General features: G+C 41.5%; 1 protein-coding gene across 2 annotated transcripts in view; it reads left to right on the plus strand.

Moving 5' to 3' along the window:
* The window catches only part of CDK14 (cyclin dependent kinase 14), a 487,128-nt gene that overhangs the window by 433,577 nt on the left and 30,365 nt on the right, over positions 1 to 23,186 (plus strand). The window lies entirely within an intron of this gene.

The raw sequence follows: 23,186 nt of genomic DNA on the forward strand, positions 1-23,186 counted from the left end.
GGTGGTCCAGGGTATCTGTAGAGTTCTTCTCAAATGAATCAAGTTTATTTTCCTATCACACTTCTTTATTATCCAAATGTCACATCTTCATAGTAATTGGATATAGATGGTCTTAGCCTGGGTCTCCCTAATGACACATCTTTGCCTTCATGGCCTTTCCTAATTCTTCCATTGCTGCCCTTCCAAGTCCCGGCCTTCTCTTGATTTCTTGGCTGCAGCCTCCATTTGAGTGGATAACTGAACCACAGTAAGCAAAATCTTTAACAATTTCAGTGTCTTCATTGTTAAAGTTGTGTAATCCTTCTGGAGTCATAATTTTTGCCTTTATGAGACTTAAATGCAGTTCTGCTTTGGCATTTTCTTCTTTTGCTTTCCTGGGAAGTTGTTTCAAATCCTTGCAGTTTTCTGCCAGTAAGATGGTATCATCTGCATATTTTCATATTATTGATAATTTCTTCCACCAGTTTTCATTCCTCTTTCCTTTGAACCTAGCCCAGTTTTTCACCTGATATGTTCTGTGTGTAGATCAAACAAATAAGGAGTTAAAATACGCCCTTGTTTTTTATCTGACACCTTTGCCTACAGTGGCTTCCTGTCCACAATACAAGTTACACATCAGGACTACCATGTGTTGAGGCATGCCCATTTCCTTCAGAGCAACCCATGGCTTTTCATGTTCCATGTACCAAAGGCTTTGCTGTATCTATAAAATGTAAACTAACCTTCTTCTGAAATTTGTTTATTGATTTCAGAGAGGAAGGGAAAAGGATGGATAGAAACATCAATGATGAGAGTGAATCATTGATCGGCTGCCTCCTTCACACCCCACACTAGGGATTGAGCCCATAACCCAGGCATGTGCCCAGAATGAATATCAAACCGTGATCTCCTGGTTCATAGGTTGACACTCAACCACTGAGCCATGCCGATTGGGCCTCTTCTGAAAATTTTTTGGAGACTCCAGCATCTAACAAGTGCTTGCAACCAGATCATGGGTGCCTTTTCCTCTTCTGAATCCAGCTTGAACATCTGGCACTTCTTGCTCCATATAGGGTAGAAGCCTTTCTCATACCGCCTTGAGCATCACTTGCTTATGTGGGAAATTAGAGCAATAGTTCTCTAGTTTTTGCACACCTTAATATCTCTTTTCTTGAAAAGTGGAATATATATTGAACATTTCTAGTCTATAGGCCATTTCTTTGTTTTCCATATTTCTTGACATTTTCTTGTTAGGATTTTAACAGCTTCAGTCTCTGTGGCTTGAAATAATTCTATCAGTATCCCACATGCCCCTGATGATTTGCTTCTCAGTACCTCCAATGCAGCTTTCCTTCCATACTAGCATTACAGATTCCTCCTCCTAGGAATCTTCTTCAGGGGTATCTGTCATCCTTTAGTCTCTTCTGTGCAGATTTTCAGTCCATTGTTTCCACCTTCCCCTTATTTCCTCCTAGTCACATAATGAGCTTCCTTGTTGCTAGTTCAGCAGTCCTCAGCTAGATTAGACTTGCCCTCTTATTTCTTGAATCCCCTGGTAGAGATCTCATATTTTTCCATTCTTGTGATTCTCTTCTATCATCTTACTATTGACTATTGTAGTAGTTCTCTGTCTCTATGGTAGTCATTGAAAAACTGCATTCAGGATTCTAACCGTGCTTCTGCCTCCTGCCTATCTCTCACAATTTTTAGTGTTTCTTCTGTCACCCATCTTGATTTTTCTTTCCTTTTTACTTCCAGCATTGTCTTTTCACATTATTCCTGAATATTTCTAGTCATACTCCACAGTTCCTCTGGTTCTCAATCAGTCAAGTTTAAGCAGTGTAAATATGAGTTTTTATGTGGGTGTGTCTGAAGCTGGACTGGAAATGTAATGGCTTTGATGGCAGAGTATGTGAGTGGGTACATGGGTGCCTGGGGAAGGTCTGGATATAAAATTTGACCAAAGGATATTACTATAATGTCCAAACAAGCACCAGCTACTTTTTTTCTTAATCTTTTTTTTCTATGCCTTTGTTTATTTCATGAGAATTTACTCTGCCATAAAGCATAATAATCAGGTTAATAATAGTGATAGTGACAACATCTCACTTTTTGAGGGTTAACTGTGTGCAAGACATCCTTTTGAGCATGTTATATGAATGTGCTCGTTTTCCCCCCACAGCAGCCCTCTACGGTGTTCTCGTCTCCATTTGCAGAGAAGACTGAGACAAGAACTGTTCATTCACATCCCCAACATCCCACAGCTGAGAGGTGGAACAGCCACCATAGCCCATTTCCACCAAGTGCTAGACTTGTACAGGGGTGACTGTCATCTCACGGCCCTCATCACTGGTCTCTGATTCTGACTGACAGGCCTGCTTCATTTCAGATGTTTCCATCAGAATCGGTCTAAGCCTATGCAGTTATTTAGTTGCTTATGTCTAGAGGAAGTTGGACTACCTCTGGAGATGAAATTAGAAATGCAAGAACTACAGCGCCCCCAAAACCTTGCCCAAATTGATTTAATTAATCCGTAATGCCAGCACCCTGAAGGCCCTATTTAAATACAGTTTCACTGCTAGTGAGACGCTCCAGGAACCTTGATTAAAACTGAAAGCAGTCAGAAACAAAAAGTATAAATCTGCCTCTAATCTAAAACTCTCAACATGAAAATGTGGCATAAGTCTCATGTTCTGGTTGGCTCTTCAAATACATGTCACAGTCACTAATACAATGACAATGTTCTCTATAAATTTCATGAAGGTGCAATTGATCTGAAAACATCTGGGATTTTTACATAAGCACTGGTGTTTTACAACATGCACTTAAGATACTATCATTGTGGGCCATGTTCAAATGGTTTTGTCATTTTATAAATATTTCTTTGAGAATTAACAATGCAGTAGGTGCTGCAGAATTCTGCTGCAGCTCTCGTCTCTGACCAGTCTCCACAGGTCCAGGCAGCTTTCCCATATTTCTGTCAATACCGGGGAGAAGTGACACGGAGAATCCAGAAATGATTGCCTTTGAGGGTGTAAACCGTGGCGGTACTGCCATGGGTATTTTGGGCATCGTCTCGTAGTAAAATTAGCTTAGAATACTGACCATTTGGGAGCAAGCTTCCAGAATGTCCTGGAGCAAGTCCGAGAAAGGGATAATCCAATGACAGATATTTGAGGGCATTTTTAAAAAAATGTATATTAAAAGCAAATAAAATAATCAAAGAAAAGAAAATATGTGAGGGGAGAGCTGATTGAAAGAGGAACAGATGTTGTTTTGAGCTTTTTGTTACCATCAGACCTTTGGGGTGAGTATTGGGGACACAAGGACAAGGAAAGAAAGAAGAAAGACTTGCGGACATTCCTTCCTCCACAGAGATGTGAATATCGAGATCGTGTTCTCTCCTTTTGTTTAATTCTTAGTGAATTGCTGAAGCTTTCATAGGTATTTGCTGCTCCGGTATCGAGTACTCTTACAAACAAAAAGGAATGGTACTGCGGGCTCCTGAGAAAAGCACTCCCTGAATGAGACAGGGGACGGTGACCTATTCCCTTGGATGTTTTAAGATTTCCTATTGATGTTGATCACCAAGATGAGTGAAGACCTGTTCTGATTGAGCAGTCTTGCTGCGATCCATATAAGGCCTTCTTTCTTTAGACATACCTTTTTAGAGGGCTGAAATTTAAATTAATAAACCAGCCAGGGCTGCATGCCGACATGACTTGAAAGTTAACTGGGATTTATTGATCTGCAGCCTACAAGCTGCTCTATGCTGCACTGCACACGAGAAAGCCAGGCTTTTAAGTCGCCAAAATTTTTTTTTTAATTACCTTAAAAAATATCTTTTACATCTTAGACCGTACTGTTGTTTGACTGGAACCCTTCTACCCTTCTTTCCCCCAAATTGGGTCATTAGTGACTCCTGTTGACAACAGCAGTGGCTAATGCGACATTCATAATCCATGCTCAATTTTCTGCATTAACGGTGGGGAACGGAAGCCAGGGCTGGGCCAGACACTCTTCAGCCCCGACTAGGAGGGCTGGAGAGAAGGGCAAGTTCAAAAGGTGGGGTGCAACTGGAAGCTCCTCATTTCCGTTATTAACCTGGTAAGAAGCTTGCCTCCCTGAATGTCCCAAGCTCCTTAAGACTATTTCCATTCCCCACTTCGATGCCTCCTCTGGAGAGACACCTGTTGTGTAAATCTAGACCCTCCCTATCGGGTGTCCTAGAAGAGTCTTTTAAACTTCAAAGGGGTGTACCTGGCTTTGCAGTTAGACAGTGTGTATAATGGATCTTTCCTTTGTGTCCTCTGTGCTTTTGTTTTCCAGATGTTCCTCTCACTTCCTACTTTTTCTGTCCTCCTATTTTTTTAATCAGACATGTGCACACACACAAACACACACACATACACACACACACAACTATATAATGAGGGTTTTTTCACATCCATTTTTAGAAATAATACAATATTTTATTTTTCCAACTTCACTGGTCTTTTTAAATCAAGTATCTTGCAGGGCATGGTAACTAAACTTGTACAAATTGGATGGGTGCAGATAAGCCAACTTGGTACGGTAGTAGAAGCATCTTCTACTTCTCATTTTTTAGGTCCCCCAACAGCCCACCTCCACCAGCATCAAACTATTCAATCTTTCTCTAAAACACACACATACACACACACCACATCTTTCCATGGGTTAAAAGGCAGATGGTGGTGTTGGGGGGGTGTGTTTGTTTTGGGTGTTTTTTTTTTTTTTTTTTTTTTTTTTTTTTTTTTTTTTTTTAGGGTGTGCTCTCTCTCTCTCTTTAAGACAGTTTTTAATATTAAAAAGAATATCCAGCTAATGCTGGCTACTAGTTACCTGTAACACTTCTCCGATGGAAAATGTTGGCTGTACTTATTATTTCCCATCTTCAATCCAGTCTCCCTGAGAAAACCTCACTTTAACTTCGCTATTATAGTCTGTCTTTGAGGTGGAACCTTGTCAAGGGTTTTGAAAGTTATGCACCCTGCTTATTTACCTTCTCAAATCATTCAAAATGATTTCAGAGACACACCCTCTCTATGTATACTAGTAAACCATGCTGCTTCCCCCCCTAACAGATTATGTTTGCTTATTCCATAAATATTTTATATTTGCCGTAGGTGTTACCAACTTGCCACATATGAATGAGGCTATTAGTCCCCAGATCCAAACTGAACTTTTTCCTCCCATAAAAATCTAAATAGGTGCATAAATTATCCAGGATAACAACCAACTCAGAAATTACTCCTCTTCTGGTATGATAACACTTCATAGCTTTTATTCTTCTAATCTGTTTCTAATGGTGTTTAACCTTAAAATGAGCAGCCCTGGCTGGTTTGGCTCAGTGGATAGAGCTTCGGGCCCTTTACTGAAGAGGCCCAAGTTCGATTCCAGTCAAGAGCACATGCTTTGGTTGCAGGCCCAATCTCCAGCCCTAGTTTGGGCATGCAGGAAGCATCCAATCAGTGTGTCTCTCTCACATTAATGTTTCTTTCTGTGTGTCTCTCTCCCTCCCACTCCCTCTAAAAATCAATAGGGGAAAAAATATCTTTGGGTGAGGATTAACAAAACAAAACAAAAGAACATTTTTTAACATTAAAATCACCATTAGGGATTCTGGATCTATCTGTACATACATATGTGTATATACACGTACTAGTACAATCAATTACTATTTCAGGATTCTGAATAACATGTAAATAATAAAATTAAGCTGTAAATGCAAAATAAAAATTTACTTTGAAAGAATTGGTAAATCAGATAATGATGTGCACATAATTACATTTTATTTGTATAAAAATTCTCCATTTCCAGTCCCTTGAATAAGATATGACTGTAGCTTCCTTGGTGGGTATGAAGTTTGTGAGGTAATAATTAGCTTTGGGCCTTAGGGCAGCATGTGTAGTGACCTCTATAAGCACATGCCTGTGCTGGATTGTCCAGGCTACAACCTCAAGTAAGCCTGAGTGCCCACCCTTAGGGATATTGCAGTCTATGGTGGAGGCAGGCAGCAATCAATGAGCCTCGCCACGGTAATGAGGACTGTGGTCAGGTGTGCCCAGGAGTTCCGTCGGAGCACTGCGGAGGGCTGCGTCAATAAGGCTGCCGGTGGGGCTCCTTGCTGAGAAGTGGAAATGTTTTCCATTTCCTTCATATCAATACAAGTCAACAAATGACTATTCCATGTTTGCTATTTGCCAGGCATCGCGGGAGACAAGTTTTACCTTCTGTCTATATGGGGCCTCCAGATCCACAGCAGCATAACACGCCATCGGTGAAACTTTACCATGAGGGAGATTATTATTACTGTGGAGTGGAGGCCTAATGACTTTTTAGTGTTCTGGATGGACCAATAGTCTAGCTCCTTTTTAATAATAATATTCACTCAACCCTCTGACTTTTGCCCTGAAACAGTTTTGCCCTCTTGAAAAAGAATCATTACAAGAGTGGGAGCCAAAGGCCATTTCAAGATATTGAGTCCATAGCCCTGCAGCCAAGAAGATAGGAGATGCTATTCAGAGGGGACAAAGTGATGAAAAGAGCTTTACTGAAAAACATTCCTTCCCTCTTCTGAACGTGACCTTCACATTGGGAGCTTCTTCAAGAGAAAAGTTAGCACCGTGTTCAGCACATGTTACAACCTGTTTCTTCGTGTTCTTTCCTTTTGGGCTTCCCTCCCCTTCCTGGCATCCTCTGTCTTCCAGTGTGTGCACACACCCAGGATCCCAGACGTGGACAACAGCAAATGACATACTAATAGTTTTTAGCGGTTCAGGCTCTCTCTGTTAGCTTGTAGCTAATGCATAAAATGTTAATACTTCTTTAAAAGAACATATGTTACAATCTGCATGCCTTGTCAAATACACTCTAATCTGTTAGCAATTTTAGACCTGACAAAAGCTCGTTCTTGGCCACATATCCGTCTCCATTGTATATCTTATGCAAGTTCAAAGCACGATGATGACATAAAATAGCACATGTCTTGGTTTTGTTAGCTAGCTCTACACACTGTGTTATATGAATGCACTAATTTCACTGTACGGAACTGAATATGCCTCTTGGGTGTGTTCCGGTTGGCCTGATACATTCATTTTATTCTAGTTCTTTTTATTTCCCCCTCTCTTTATTGACCCAATGCATCCAGATCGAAAATGGGAAGAAGAAAAAAATTGATTGACTCCAAGAGTAAGGGATTGCAATGTAGTGATTTCACGCTCAGTTGTTGGCTAACAAGGCACCAGAGTTTTTTATTTCGTGAGGCCGGTGGCAAGAGATGAGGAATTGTGTAAGGCCCAGCTGCCACGGTTACAGAGCAAGCAGCTTAAAGGACTTCAGGGTTCCAAGTGTGAGGGGAATTGTCTCTGCCCAGCAGGTAAGGGATAGATCTGGACAACGTCTGTCATATTCAGGATGCTGACTGTCCTGGCCAATTCATAAATCTGAAAAATTACAACATCCTCCAGTTGGGAGGAAGTGGAAGAGACATGTAGTGGTGCACTTAACCCTTTTAGTGCCATGGATGTAAGATCTGCCTCTTGCTTGCTGGTGTTTTCCATTCTCCCTTCTTCTTTTTCCTTTTCATAAGGGGGCATTTTGTGTTTAGAGCACTTTTTAAGTGCAATTCCTCTCTCTAAATCTCATTTTAAATTAATATATATGAGCTCAACTAATGAATTATCTAATTGGGTGAAATCTAGTCAGTCAATCTGTTCCCTTTTGCTGCTCTGTAGCAAGATAATGTAAATATATTTACTTTTTTTTCAGACAATTGATTTTTTTTTACATGTTTGTCTAACAGAATTAGAAAACCTTGATGTTTATGTACTGGTTTTGTGTGTGTTTGTGTACACACATGTAGGCATGGAACCACCACTACATTGTTACAACTTTTTGAACATTAAACTTTAGTATAGAATAATTTTTGTTAAGTCAAACAGCCTGCTGAATTTGTCCTTTTCTTCACCGATGAAATGTGGTCTGCTAAGTCAATAAAGGTTCTAAATAGGAACCCAAGGGAGAATGTGTATGCCATGAAGAAACCCGTTTTCAAGCATGTTGCAAGCATGTTAAAATTACTGTTCACATGCTAGGTCCAAGTGAGCCTGTGAAGGACCTCCACTTGATAAAATTGGTCCTCTTCTCGTTTCTGTAGAGACTCAATACATTGTACCTTTTTCTATTTTTAAAATCTGTACCTCAGGGTATGCTGTTGTTTTTTAATTGATTTTTTTGTTTGAGAGAGAGAGAGAAACATTAATGTGAGAGATAAACATCGATCAGTTGCTTCCCATATGCACCCCAACCAGGAATTGAGCCCACAACCTAGGTATGTGCCCTGACTGGAAATCAAACCTGCCACTTTTTGGTGTATAGGATAACACTCCAACCTGTTGAGCCACCCAGCCAGAGCTACAGCTGTATCTCTTTAAAGAGTATTGGTATTTAGATTTTGATTTAGCTGTGTCTTTCAGACCATGAATCCAAATTAGGTTTTACTATAACAAACGTCTCATATTTCTTTATTATTTGCCTCATTAATGCATAAAGTATTTTGTCATTTTACCTGGAGGACTCTTCACTAAAGAGCACAGATAGAGAAACATGTAAATTGACCATACCTCCACTATGCCCGCAACCAATCAGAGTGAGTATGCAAATTGACCCAATAAAGATGGTGGTTAATTAACATACATACCTGGGTCCCCAAAATCTCCTTGGCACCCAGGTCACTCCCAGCCAGGCATCAAACGGAGGCTTTAGGCTTGGGAAGGGACCGAGCCTACGATCAGAGGGGTGGGGAAGTCCCCTTCCCAAGCCTAAAGACTGGTGTGGAGGCTTTAGGCTTGGTAAAGGGCTGAGCCTGCGGCCCCTCCCCCCAGCCAGCCATGGCCCCTACCCCCAACTGGCCCAGCTTGATTGGCCCTGATCGGGGTGGGCCAGCCGGACCTCACCTGAGCACAAATTCATGCAGCAATCCTCTAGTAGATGAAGATAAAAGTGCAATATGCTAATTAGACCGATGGCCTTCTCCACTACTTTCTGTATGAAGCTGGGTCTATTAGGGAAGCCTGGGTCCTGGGTGCCAGATGCCAGAGGGAAGCTGGTGTAGGCAGCTGGGGAAGGAAGGCCTATTCTTGCACAAATTTCATGCACCAGTCATCTTAATGATGAAGAAAAGGGAAAATGCTTCCTTTTTCTCTCTGTACATCCAACTTCATGCCTAGATGGCTGACAACATCCACTGGCAGCTAACTATCCACATTTCATGGCCACTAAGGTAGAAAGAGGAGTCTCAGTTTTGCCCATTTATGATGTAATGTTATGGCCCACAGAACTCAAAGAAGGAAAGTAGTCAAAAGAAATGGACATGAGAGCCGACATGAAATGGAAAAATCCTTGCAGACGCAGTTGGAGTTATACCCATACATTATATAAAACCAAGCTTGTGTGTTTGGGTTTATGGTATTCTTAAAGGCAACCAATGGTTTAATTGGTATATTAACCAGTCAGACTTTCCTCATGTGGTTACAACTTCTCCAAAGCACCACAGAAAAATTATAGCTTCCCATATAGACCACTGCTTCATAGTGTTGTGTCTTGTGAATTGTGGTATGATCTTTTGGTCTCCACAGATACATGGCAACTTCAGAGTAATTTAGAATATAGTGGGGAAAGTAGCAACTGGAATTACCATTTGGGAATTTTCACAACCAGTAAAACATGTTTTCCCTCCTCCTCCCATTTTAATGGGTAAGACCTTTATCAAATTTTAGGTTCACCTTTATGCATCTCTTAGATATCTGGTAAAGTTACATGGACATGGTGCATTTTTTAGCTTTAATAGAGATTTTAATCATTTCTGTGTTGGTGTTGCATTTTAGTCATAAGTCATGTGAAAATTGCTTCCAGGATTTTCCTCCAGTAACTTATTATGTGCTAGGGCTGTAAAGCTTAATTAGCTATTATTACTGAGCTAAAGGAACTGACAGTTGAGCAAGAGAGACATACATGTGAATATCTCAGTTTAATTTACGTGGGAAATGCTGTAACCCCAATGTGATGTAGGAGACAGAATAGCAACTAAAACCAGCATGTAAATAATAAAACAGCACATTAAAAAAAATAAAATAAAAAAAGCACGTAATTGTGGAAGCATTGTTGGTACTACTTGCCTGGCTTGTGTATGGTAATGCAGACTTTCTGTAATAACTGCATGGCCCACAGGTTGAGTGCCATTTTCTTTCTACCTATGGTAAAACTAGAAAGAGGTACCAAATGCTTATGAATCAACCCAAGTTGTACTCTAAGAATCCGGTGGAGAAATGGATGCACCTGTGTCTGTGAGGTGTGAGTGATGGAGTGGGGTTCTGGCTAGGCCTTGATCAGCTGCAGAGCTGGGAGAGGATGGGTAGGGGAAGCATAATGAAGTGACCCATCTGGCTGAGACCAAACATTCTCCTAAAAAGCTTCAAATGTTGTGATGGAAGAACCAACAAGACACCTAGACAAAGGGGCTGGAATTGTAAGCAGAGAAAGATTCAGCCCAATGTAACAGACAGTAAGTATTTATGGTCATGCCACTGAGCAGGGAAATGACCTCGTAGCACTAGTTGGATTATAATGTTATTTAAAAAAAAAAAAAAAAATAGGAGGCTCCTATTTAAAAACAAAATAGGAGGAGGCTCTGATTACAATGTATTATATATTCATTGTAAATTCCTGGAAAAGCATGAAAATAAATCCCTCGAAGTACTAATACTTCAGAAATGGTTTCAGTTAACATTTTAGTGTATTTGAAGCTTAGGTAATTGTGTGGGGTGTTTTTTTGTTTTTGTTTGTTTTTCGTTGCTTTTTTTTTTTTTACAAAATTGTATTCATACTTTATATTAGTCTATATAACTTAGTTTTTAAACTTTCTTTTTAAAACTGCAATTTACTCTCAATCTTAGTTTGTATTAACTTTAGGTGTATAGCATAGTGGTTAGACAATTATATACTTTACAAAGTATTCCCCCTGATATTTTTAGTCCCCACCTGGCACCATACATATAACAATACTAGAGGCCTGGTACATGGATTTGTATTCTGGTGGGATTCCTCAGCCTGGCCTACTCCCTCTCACAATCCAGGACCCCTTGGGAATGTGGAAAGCCAGTTTTGGCCCAATCCCACAGGCCAAGCCGAGGGATCCCAACAGTTCACGTATCTGTGCACCGGGCCTCTAGTATGTATATTAGATCTCTGGTTAATCTTTTCCCTCTCCTCCCTCCCCGCTTCCCTCTGGGATTCATCAGTCTGTTCCATGTTTCCATGACTGTGATTTCCATTCCTGCGTTGAGCATTTGCCCCCTGGTGGTCAGTGCATGCCATAGCTACCAGCTAGTCGGTCACTTAGGCTTTTATATAGAGAGATTATTTTTTGTAATCTGTTTTTTTTCACTTAGTAAAATCTTGAACATTTTCCTATATCATAGAATACTCTTTCAATGTCATTTTTTTCTGGCAATGTCATTCTTAATGGTGTGTATTCCTTCATAGGAATGTGCCACCATTGAACATTAAAACTGTTTTCAATTTCGAATTATTATAAGTCATGTTGCAGTAAAGATCCTTGCATATAGGTCTTTCCATTCATTGCTAACTTTTTCCTTAGGCTAAATTTTCAGAAATTCTAACTCAGATTTTGAGCCCACAGGTCTGGATAAAGTGAGGTTTACTAATATATACTGCCACATTGAAAACACTCTTTTAGAAAAATAAAGTGGATGAAATTAGCAGCATGGCATGGATAAGAGATCCTATGGGAAGCAATTCAATCTAATGCTGCAGAATTCCTGGACCCGACAGCTGTGGTTCAAATCCTGGCTCTGCTTGGTGTATGATAAACTCATCTATCTCTGTGCCTTGGTGTCTTCCTATGTAACGAGTGAATTAATACGAAGCAATCAGAGCAGTGTTTGGCACAAAATAACTCACATCCCTGTGTTATGGTTGGTATTAGTATGACAATAATTTAAGTTTAAAGTGATGAGAGCCTGTATTCAGTGACTGAGAGAAAACGTGCAGATATAAGAAATCTTTGACAAATTGGTAGGGCTCGGGGACTGAGGGGCTGTATTGAACAAAGGAGAACAAAAAATAACACATGAGTGAAAGGTTTTAACCCTCAGTGACCCAGAGGAGTGGATCTCTCAGTGGTGGGGGTAGCTTTGAGCATCCAGAAGTTCACACACTGGGAAAGGGACACAGACTGTTGGTGTCTGTAGGTCACAGGGTGGAGACCGAGGAAGGCTGTGTCAATTTGGGAGTGATCAAAGTGACCTGTCAAGACAGAAGTGAATGGACTCCCATGAAAAATGAGGGGCGGGAGAGCGAGGCTTAGGATCCTGGACTGCTGGAGGTAAGTGGAGATAGGGGGTGGCAGGAAGGAAAACAAGCCAACCATGGAGACTGAGAAGATGCCCTGGCAGAGGCGGGCAGGGAATTGGATTGTGGGTACCATGGAAACATAAATGCCACAAAGGAGAGGGTACTCGGCAGTGCCAAGTGGCAGAGTTCAGACATGATGGGAAATAAAAGCCTTTACTAATTATAATCAATTGTAGGTAAAGAGTTTGAACACTCTTTGGGTAGGCTATGAGAGTTCTTTTTGTTGATTTTCCTTCTAGCTTTTTAAACGTTCTTTGTGAATTTTAGTCATCAGGTTTTCTTGGTCTTTTTCAGACACTACTTAGAATGCTTTTTCATTATATGTTACATTATAAGAAAACTTGCACGGCGGTTAGTCATCCAGCTTGCCTTCTAACAAATCTTTATTTCTCCATCATATCATCTTCGGCACAGTTGCTTAAGCATTTGGTTCATGTAACCATTAAAAACACATGAACAAAAATGCTGTAAAATAACAAGACTGCAATTTTTTTTTTTTTATGCAGTAATCACTTGCCAAGTCTCCCCTTTGAAACTGAAGCCATCTTTGTGTCATTGAAGTATAGTAGAATGATCCATAAACAAGATTTCTGTTGGGTTTATATAATAAAACAGATGAAATCATTTTAAGCAGAATGTTAAAAGCATTTACTTCCTAATTCAGACCAAGCTTGGTCCAAAAAATATCCATCATGTATCCAAAATTTAAAAGGACAAAACAAAACGGAGTGTTTTTTGATTCCCAATTCATTTTCTGTGTAAGCCTGGAAAGACGTTTTTCAGATATAAAAACTCAATCACTAATGTAAATCATCTTATTTCCTCCCACTCTGTGCGAGCGGTTTTCCCAGGACCATTTTCACGCTTACATTTGGAGGCTTAGCTTATTGCCACTCACTTATCACCTTCTAACTTTATACGTAACACTAACTGGGACTGGCTACCAGACGTCTTGTTACTAGTTACCTGCCTATTGCTGTTTCCCATCACCTTTAAAGTGCACTTTGCTTTGTCTTGGTTTTGAATTTAGTTTGAAATATAATTTTCCTTTGGGTCTGGGTGTACCTGACTTTGCATTAAATCATCCTGAGGTTGACTACCCACCAGAAACATGTGGTTGGATAATTTTTAAATACCTTTGTTAGATTCAGCTTTTAAACTGTTGTTTTTTTTTCCCCCTCCTGTTTTCTATTATTTCTTGGGTGCCCAGCTCAGCACTGATCCCAGATGGATTCTTTATAAGGGCTCTTTGACAACAGTTTGAAGGAGGGAGTCAGGAGATCCTTCCCCCCCCCCCCCTCTTGCCTACAGCTGCTCTCAATATGGCTCATCGTGACTGAAAGGAAATGAATAAAGATGAGTTATCTGAACTGAATATCAGCCACAGAGCAGAAGCAATTCGTACTCCTCAACCCGTCCACGAATTCAGTAGGGAAAAGGAAGTCGTTGCCGTCATTTATTTATTCATGTATTTTTAATGGTGGCAGGATGGTTTTTTAAATCTTGTACCTTTGAGTAGTGGCCATTTGGAGCATTTGTGGAAAGCCATATGGTTCCCAATGAGATTCCCATCACATTGTGTGCATTGGAGACCATTTACGCTGAGCCTCTTGGCACAGCCTGCGCTTGGAGCAGGAGCCCGCCCAGGCAAACGCTGTGGACAGAACTGAAGGACATGCAAATAGCATTGAAGGAAATGTCAGTGGCTTGACTTGCCGTTTTTGGATCGGCCTTCATCTGGATGAGACAACCTAGGTTTTATTTTAAGCAGCTATCATTTCCATATTTTGTGCATTACGTATCTCCAGTGATTAATTCCCTACCATTGTGGCTTAGATATCTTAAATACTCAAACACATTTCAAACAGAGAAATATGTGGAGAGTTTTGAATTTGGGTCCCAGGTTAGGAGGGAGGATGAGATTTGTCAGAGAAGTTTGCTGAGAAACGCGTGTTATGTTTTCTCTGTTAAGAAGAAAAGGTATGTGTTAAGTATGAAAGGCAATTTCTAACTAAAATAATCTCATGTCCCCTGAGTTGGGAATATGAGCACCTAAACTCTGGCTATAATGAGCTTATTTTTTTTTAATTGATTTGAGAGAGAGAGAGAGAGAGAGAGAGAGAGAGAGAGAGAGAGAGATGGATGGATTTGTTGTTCCACTTATTTGTACATTCATTGGCTGCTTCTTATATGTGCCATGATCATGGATTGAACCCAAAACCTTGGCTTTTCAGGATGACACTCTAACCAACTGAGCTACCCAGCCAGGGCCTGGCCACAATCAGCTTGTATGCATGAGGAGCAGAGGCTCGCTGTGGCTTGTCCTGCAGAGGACACACAGTGTTTCTAATTGTATTTCTGATTCTTACAGACCTAGGCTCAAACCCGAGCAACATCGTTTTCTTCCTCCTCCTCTTCCCCTCCTCCTCTTCCCCTCCTCCTCTTCCCCTCCTCCTCCTCCTCCTCCTCCTCCTCCTCCTCCTCCTCCTCCTCCTCCTTCTCCTCCTCCTCTTCCTCTCCTTCTCCTTCTCCTCTTCCTCTTCCTCCTCCTTCTTTTTTGCTAACTGGGTATCCATGGGCAATCCCTAAATCTCTGGGTATCCCTAAATCTCTCAGAGGTTTATTTTCTTCACTTCCAAGTATGGGTGATAACACTTGCCTTACAAAGCTGTCAGAGAATTACCTGGGAGTGGAAGGGTGTCAGGTGCCTCTTGCTATCTGAGTGGCAGCCAGGCATTGTGGCATGGCCATCGGGAGTTTTGCTCTCCGGGCTCCACATTTACTAATTCTGTGGCCCCAGGGACAGGGCCCCCATTTCCCCATCTAGACAGCGATAATAATCATCTTCATATCTCATAGACTTGTGATGCGAAGCGTCTGAGACGATCCATGTAGGTACTTAGACCAGTACATACCCGGCACATGGAAAGTGCTCAGTGCTCCCCTAGGATGGGTGTTAATGTTCATGATTCCAGCACATCAGGAACAACACTAAGTAGCGGCTGCTACCCCCGTCCTAGGAAAGTAATCCAGTGTGCAGCCCGCCTCGCAGGAGGCACTCTTGCTTAGGTGCTCCTGGCTGTCGCTCTGGAGTGTGTCACGCCCACAGAAACATCTGGCGTGGCTCTGACCACCAGGGACGCTGTTGTTCTGCAAAGCCACAGTGAGCTCCACAGCTCCTTCACCTCTCAGTATCGCCATTTGCCAAAGAGACATTTTTGACATCCAGTTAGGCTACGGCCCTTCCAGACTTGTTACGTGGGAGATGTGGAACTGATCACCGAATGCATAGCAATAGAATATGAAACGTCCTCTAATTCCTGAGCAGTTTTCTCTGGAAAGGAATGTGTCCTTCGCAAGATATCGCAAATTGCTGTAGAAAAGGACTGTGAGAGGCCATTCCAAGACAAGTGTGTGAGTGAGGGAATCTTCTGCCCTGACAGATGGGCAAAGGGTTGACATCTTTCTCCAGCTTAGACACAGTCAGGTCATGGGGTGAGGGGTGGGGGAGAATGAGTAGGGAGGGGGCACATGGAGGTATATTTAACGTCCTGGCTATCTTGAAGTAACTCAGCAAAATTATATCCTTAAACTTCAGGACTCCAAAAGAGAATGGAAATTATGTTACATTTTCAATGCTGTGCTTTTTTCAGGAGGAGAAAAACTTTTAATATCTGTGAACACTTTCTTTAATACCCAATAAACATGATACGCTGCTGATGGGGGGGGGGCGGGAACGCCTATTTCAATTTTGTGCTTCACGGTAATAGAACAATACGGAGTTAATATTGCAGTAACTAGGCTCTCAAAGTACCCTTCTAATGAAAAACAGCACTGTTTGGGCAATATTTCTGGCTTCTTTATATTTCCTTTAACTGGAAACAGAGAAAATGCTGGCTTGGTGTCATGACTACGGGTTACTGTGTTTTCTAACTAAAAACAAATTGCAGAGCCGGCTTTGCCAAGAACAGTGAAGGTGGTTAGAAGGTATGGAAGGGCGTATTTCTGGGGCTCGTGTCTAACAGCATCATGGCCATAGGTTGGTTTGCCAGTTGAGGGACTCAGCGTGGTGACAGTAGTGCCTGCTGTTACTTTCTAAGACGCAGTAACCCTCCTTCCTGCCCAGTGCCTCAGTGGTGAAGAAGAGAGCATTCTGTAGAAATGAATATCTTACCATTATAAAAATCATCAGCAGTTGTTTCACTTCAAGTTGTGTTAAGTGAGGACTTGGTGGATTTTGGTTCTAGGTAGCAGCACAGGCTGTTTCTGTGACGGGCTGATCCTAACACGGCTGTGGAGTGAAGGGACCGAAACCATGTTTTTACAATGATGTCATCTTACTCATTTTTTTTTTAAATTATGATATCCTTTTTAATACATCCTTGCCTTTACTCTTTCAAAATAGTTTGAGGCAGACAACATTCATTTACTAAGAAAAACCAATGAGCCTAAAATGACTCTTAAAATCTAAGATATGATTGCAAGATAAATAAGCTGAATAGTAAAACAGCAAAACTTATAGATGCTGCTAAATTCTTCTTGGTATCCAGCACATAGCGAGAACATAATAAATAAAATATTAGTCTTCGTTTTTCCATGAGTTTGTGAGTCAATAGCTTCTATTAACAGTTCATAAAGTGGCATGTCAACATGAAATATAAGTACCTTTTTATATAAGACTAAAGTAATAAAATCTCTACAAAATTTGAAAAAGCAAATTGGCTACTCGGCCTTCTCCAAGCTTGATGCCTTTAAAAGATTAACTTTTCTCTTGGTATCTCAAATGTTTGTTATTTTTTAAAATCTTGTGAGAGAGAGGCACAGGAAAGAGAACAGTCACCGCCTTCTTTAATGGCACACGAGCAGCATTAGCAAGGACAGACTTACTGGAAAACCCTCCATGGGCTTTATAGCACATGGAAACATTAGATTATACATATATATCCCGATAAAATGGTCTTTCTCTCAGAGGAGCATCTTCTTAAAGCACGCCAACAAAAACATCCAAAAGCCTCTGTTCGGATTCCAGATTTATAAGTTGACCTCATTCAATCATTCAGTGCATGTTTATTTATTGCCTCTTGTATGTATAAGAAATTTAACTAATTGTCATGGTCTCTTGAAGCACCAATTTCTCCAAAAATATGAGTGTGTACCAATGAGAACGTTTTCATTTTTTATTTTAAATGTTTCTTCTCCATATGTTCCTAGTAATCACTTAAGCTTTGTGTTTTAGGGAAGTGATTTTTTTTCCCCCCTGTTTCATTGATACATTTAAATTCCTATCACTCCCCGGGAAAACTTCAGGGAACAGGTAGAAAGACCTTTTTTGGAGAGGAATGGGGAGGTAGGAGACGAAGAAGTCCATGCTTGGAGTGGCCCTGGGAAGGTAGCAGATGAGGAGCAGATGTGTGGCATGAATGGAAGGAGGTTGCCAAGGACTTGGAGGAGGGTGGAGGTCCAGAGAACCAGGGATCAAGGGCATGGATAGGCCTAGGCCAAGAGCAAAGCCCAGGATCAGACTGCCAGGGTCAGGTCTCAGCCTTACTTACTGACTGTAATCTGGAGACATACCCTCTCTACACCTGCAGTTCCTCATGTCTAAAATGGAAAAAAATAATAGTAATAATAAAATTTGTATTTGTCTCAGAGTGCCATTGTGAGGATTAAATGGAGTTAATATATATAAAGTACTTAGTGTCAGGCACACAGTAAATGAGCGACGTATTTTAGCCACAGCTATTACAGTTACAGGCCCTCTCAGAGAAGGGACAAGCCGTCAGGGAGGACAGCCCTCGTTGGGATGTGTGGTGTTGTCAAAACCATTCCAGACTCCTTCCTCTGGGAGATATTGTGCATGCAATCATACAAGTTGTATATTTACTGTACTTACATAATTATTTCTCATTTTTATCTCTGTCTTCAAAAAAACAAATATATCTGCATGCTCCTTAAACTAGGGTCTGTGCGACTCATTCACACTGCTCCCAGTAGTGATGGCAGGAATTTTCTTTTCTTTTCTTTTAAATATATTTTATTGATTTTTACAGAGAAGAAGGGATAGGGATAGAGAGTTAGAAACTTCAATGAGCGAGAAACATCGATTAGCTGCCTCCTGCACAACCCCAACCGGGAATGTGCCCACAACCAAGGTACATGCCCTTGACCGGAATCGAACCTGGGACCCTTGAGTCTGCAGGCCGATGCTCTATCCACTGAGCCAAATCAGTTAGAGCAGGAATTTTCTTCATGACCAGCTAGATATTTGGTCAGGTTTTATAAATATGTTGAACAAGCCTACCATAGCGGGTAAAAGCAGCAAAAAAGATCTTCTTGTGTAAGAATATTCTCTCTTCGGGCTGATCAAGTCCATTCTGTGTTTTGCTGGTTAAAGCAATCATGAATGGACTGGTGCAGGGAAGTGCTCCAGTCCCTTAGAAGAAGCCACTGTAAGGTTTTACAAAGACGCTGGTGAGTTTGCAGTGTAAGCATTCCTAATAATAGGCCAAGGGTTTTAAACTGAGAAGTTTGGGCCCAAGGGGAAAATGACACTGTGGTTATTTTGAATTATTAAAGAATGACCTGGTCTATCTAAGAAACATTTTAGGTGGAGTTTGCAACTTTAGGTGCACAAACTACTTGTTGTTATAACCACTTTAGATAAGCAGATGTGTAGGGAATTGATTATGGCTTTGGGATCCCAAAGTATGGGCTTTGGTCTTGCATATAACACTAGTTATGTGATCATGTTGTATTTATATTGCCTAAGTCTTAGTTCCCTCATTTGGGAAGTATCAGCATCCAGAACATTCACCTCATAAGGAAGCTACAAGGATAGATTGCTAGAAGTGGCAGATGGCATACAATGTTATCTACATAGTAGAACATTGGAAGCACACTGCAAGTCCAATAATAGGTGAATGGTTGAATCAATTATGGTATAGCCATATAATGTTTATTAGCTTAACTACTATTCCTTCACTGATAAGAAAGTAATTACAGCCAGCTCAGATCCAGAACTATGAGGAAATCTTAACTTGGTGGAGTGAAAACAATAATTATAATTACTAATCTATATATATATATATAGCCAGTAACTGGAACAACCAAAAGACTGGTCGCTATAATGTCCACTGTGGCCAGCAAACCAGCTAATTGGGGGGTGGGGCCTGCTGCAGCCCCTCCTGCAGCCCCTCCTCTGATATGTCCCTGCCCTCAATGGGCCCCCACCATCCCCATTGTCCCACAGCTCCTCATCACCCCCCCCCACACACACACCAGCCCTGCTCCTGATCGCCTCCCCACTCCAATAGGAGGTGGGCCCAACCAGCCAACTTCCTGCAGCCCCTCCCCTTGGCCAGCCCCGCCCCCGATAGGCCCTCACCAAAGGTGAGGAGCAGGGCCCGCTGGTCAATTGCCCTCGGCCCCTCCCCCCAGCTGACCCAGCCCTGATCAGGCCATGATTGTTGTGGGGCCCACCGGCCAACTTCTCCCCATCTTCTCCTCCCAACAGGCCTGGCCCTGATTGGCTGATTGAGGCTGGGCCGGCCAGATCCCACCCATGCATGAATTCGTGCACTTGGCCTGTAGTATTTATATAGTGTTTATATACCAGGTCCTTACACGTACTCATTCATCCTCAGAACAACTCTACAAGAAATACTGGTATCTATACCCACTTTACAGATGAGGCTAGATTAAGAAACATGTCCAGCCAGGAAGTGGCCAGGCCAGAGTCAGGGTAAAAGGAATGGGGACATGGTGTGCAATTAGGAAGTAGAGTGGGCTAAAGATGGCTCTTCCAAGTGTCATCTAGCTCTTGGGATTTCCTAGACAAATATAGAAGGACTTGGCTATGTTGCAGATGAACGAAAGGCACCATTGTTACAGCGTTGGCATTATAGCAGCTGGCTCGACATACAGATGGAAACTGCTATATTGGGTGTAGAAAGCCCTTCACGTATCAAGACTGGCAGCCAATGACTCTGCAAGCTCAGGATCCAATTACAGACCATTTTCTGCCTGCCTGCTCGACACTGCCTGCCTTTATGGAACACAAACTGTGACGCACTGAAGGAATCCAAGATAAATTTATAAAACATCATGTCAAGCTCTTTCTAGTCCCAGTATCCCCCGGTGATCCAAGGTTGGGGTCTAAAAAAATAGAACAGAACAGAGAAAAGGAAGCAAACACCAGCTTACCACAGATATATGTAAAGTGAAGGAGATATTTTTGTTTAAAAGAGAGACAGCTGAGGAGGAGTTATTTGATCCCTGCTGCTTGAGGGATAGTAGGGAAGGAAGGTATTTTTTGTGATCACTCCTCAGCATTCCCTATGCTGCTTGGCTCACACACTCACAACACAAACCGAGCTCTAATAATACATTGCCACCAACCACAGAGATGTTGCAAGCATTATGCACAGTAGTGTCTAACATCCAGCTCTCTTTTGATTACTTCCAGGCCTGTGACATTTAGATTGCTGCACATTTCTCCTAACCTCAGAGAACTCACAGTCCACATCTAATAATCATGAGCTGACATATCAACTCTAAGGAATTGGTGTTAACTGTGCTTCATCACCTTTGGGGTGGTAGGGTAAATAAGCCCCATATTAGGTGTCCAAAGACATGGGTTTGGGACTAACTCTAACCTTGTCACCCACTAGCTGTGACCTTGAATATGCCACAACCTCAATGAGGCTGCCGGTCCCCTTTCTGTAAAATAAGGATAGAGTTTCGGGTCTCCAGAAGTGGTTCAGCTCTAATATGCTGTATGAGGTCATCAGTGAGTTCTGGCTCAACACAAGTTCAAAAGAGAATAAATAGTGCCCACATTCCTCTGGGTGAAATGAGCAGGAAGACCGAGAATGTGGAGGTTCCAGATGCTCGTCATGTTTACCCATCCCCTGGGGATGGCTCAGAGTCCCCAAAGAAAGTCGCAGGTTCCTTTTCTAAAATGAAACGCGAGAATGTTAGCATGCTTTGAATGTTTTATTTTTTTAACCTATTTTTGAATTACATTCAATATTACTTTGTGTTAGTTTCAGGTGTACAGATTAGTGTTTGGACAGTCATATACTTGATAAAGTGATTCCCCCCTCCCCAATATTTTAAGTACCCAGCAGACACCATACACAGATATTACAATATTATTGACTATACACTGAGTGGCCAGATTATTATGATCTCTGAACACATAATAATCTGTCCACTCAGTGTATATCCTATATAATAAAAAGCTAATATGTAAATTGTCCCCTCGACCAGTAGTTCGACCAGCAGGCAGGCTGGCCAACAACCCATGTCTCCTCCCCCTAGGCAGGCTGGTGACCCAACCTATGTACAAACTCATGCACTGGGCCTCTAACACACACACACACACACACACACACACACACACACACACACAGAGTGGCCAGATTATTATGAGTTCAGAGATCATAATAATCTGGCCACTCAGTGTATAGACCCTCTAGTGTACTTTATATCCCCTTGATTATTTTGTAACTACAATTAATACTTCTCAATCCCTTCACCTTTTTCACCCAGTCCCCCAACTCCTTCCCCCTGGCAACCATCAGTCTGTTCTCTTTATTTATGAGACTCTTTCCATTTTTGTTTGTTTATTTTGATCGTTAGATTCCACATATACCTGAAACCATATGGCATTTGTCTTTGTCTGACGTATCTCACTTTTCATAATATCCTCTAGGACCATCCATGCTGTCACAAATGGTAAGATTTCATTCTTCTTTATGGCCAAGTAATACTCCATTGTATATATGTACCCCGGCTTTTTCATCTATTCATCTATTGATGGCCACCTGGGCTGCTTCCATATCTTGGCTATTGTTAATAATGCTGCAATAAACATAGGGGTGCATTCTTTCTCTCAAGTTAGTGTTTCCAATGTCAAATGCCTCTACATTGTTTTTATTTTTAAAGTTCTCTATGGCATCTTCACTAGCAATCAGTGCATCACTGGGAAATACAAACATGAATGCTTTTTTTATCTCACATAAGTCTTCACTATACTAAATTTTATTCCATTACAGCATGCTTGAAATTTTGTGGGTTTATAGGTTAGGTGAGCAAGTGCATACTTTTTGAGCAAACTAATGTCATGTGAGAGAATAGTTCTGAGTGTTTCCCTCACTTGTATTAGTGGGTGCCCTTCACTGTTAACTATACCAGCCCCACAAATCACTAATGGACTGTTTGCAACTGCCTGTTTGCCTCCTAAAGAGGCAGTGTGTTCACTGACAGTGTTCTGTGTAGAAGGCCTCATGCAGAGACTCGTGAAATGCGTATCTGGATTTTTTTTTTTTTCACAAAAGTCTAACAAATTCATGGAGTCAAGTCTTAGGAAAGGAAGTATGTTTGGTAGCTTGAGCCCGCTGCCCATACAGGCGCTGTGTGTCTGCTGTGAAAGACCAAATATCATCCCAGCGGACCTGACCTAGTTGAACATAAATACGCCATTGAGGAGCAACTGGCTTCAGAATTAATGAAATTTATAAATAAGTAGGATGGCCTTGCAAAGAGGCTACACTTGAAGTGCCTCTTAATTAATTTTTAAAGCAACGCAGCAGCCTGTGTCTGCCCTACTGGTGGCAAAATCTGTGAAATGAAATCGTCGTGTGGAAGACAGCAGGAGTGTTCACGTTTTGAAAGACTGGAAAATGAATTTAACCCAGAATAGGATCCTAAGACACAGCCTTTCGTAGGATGCTGATCCAGCCTAGGAG

Source organism: Pipistrellus hanaki, assembly GCF_964339955.1.
Source record: "Pipistrellus hanaki genome assembly, chromosome: 10".
NCBI lineage: Eukaryota > Metazoa > Chordata > Mammalia > Chiroptera > Vespertilionidae > Pipistrellus > Pipistrellus hanaki.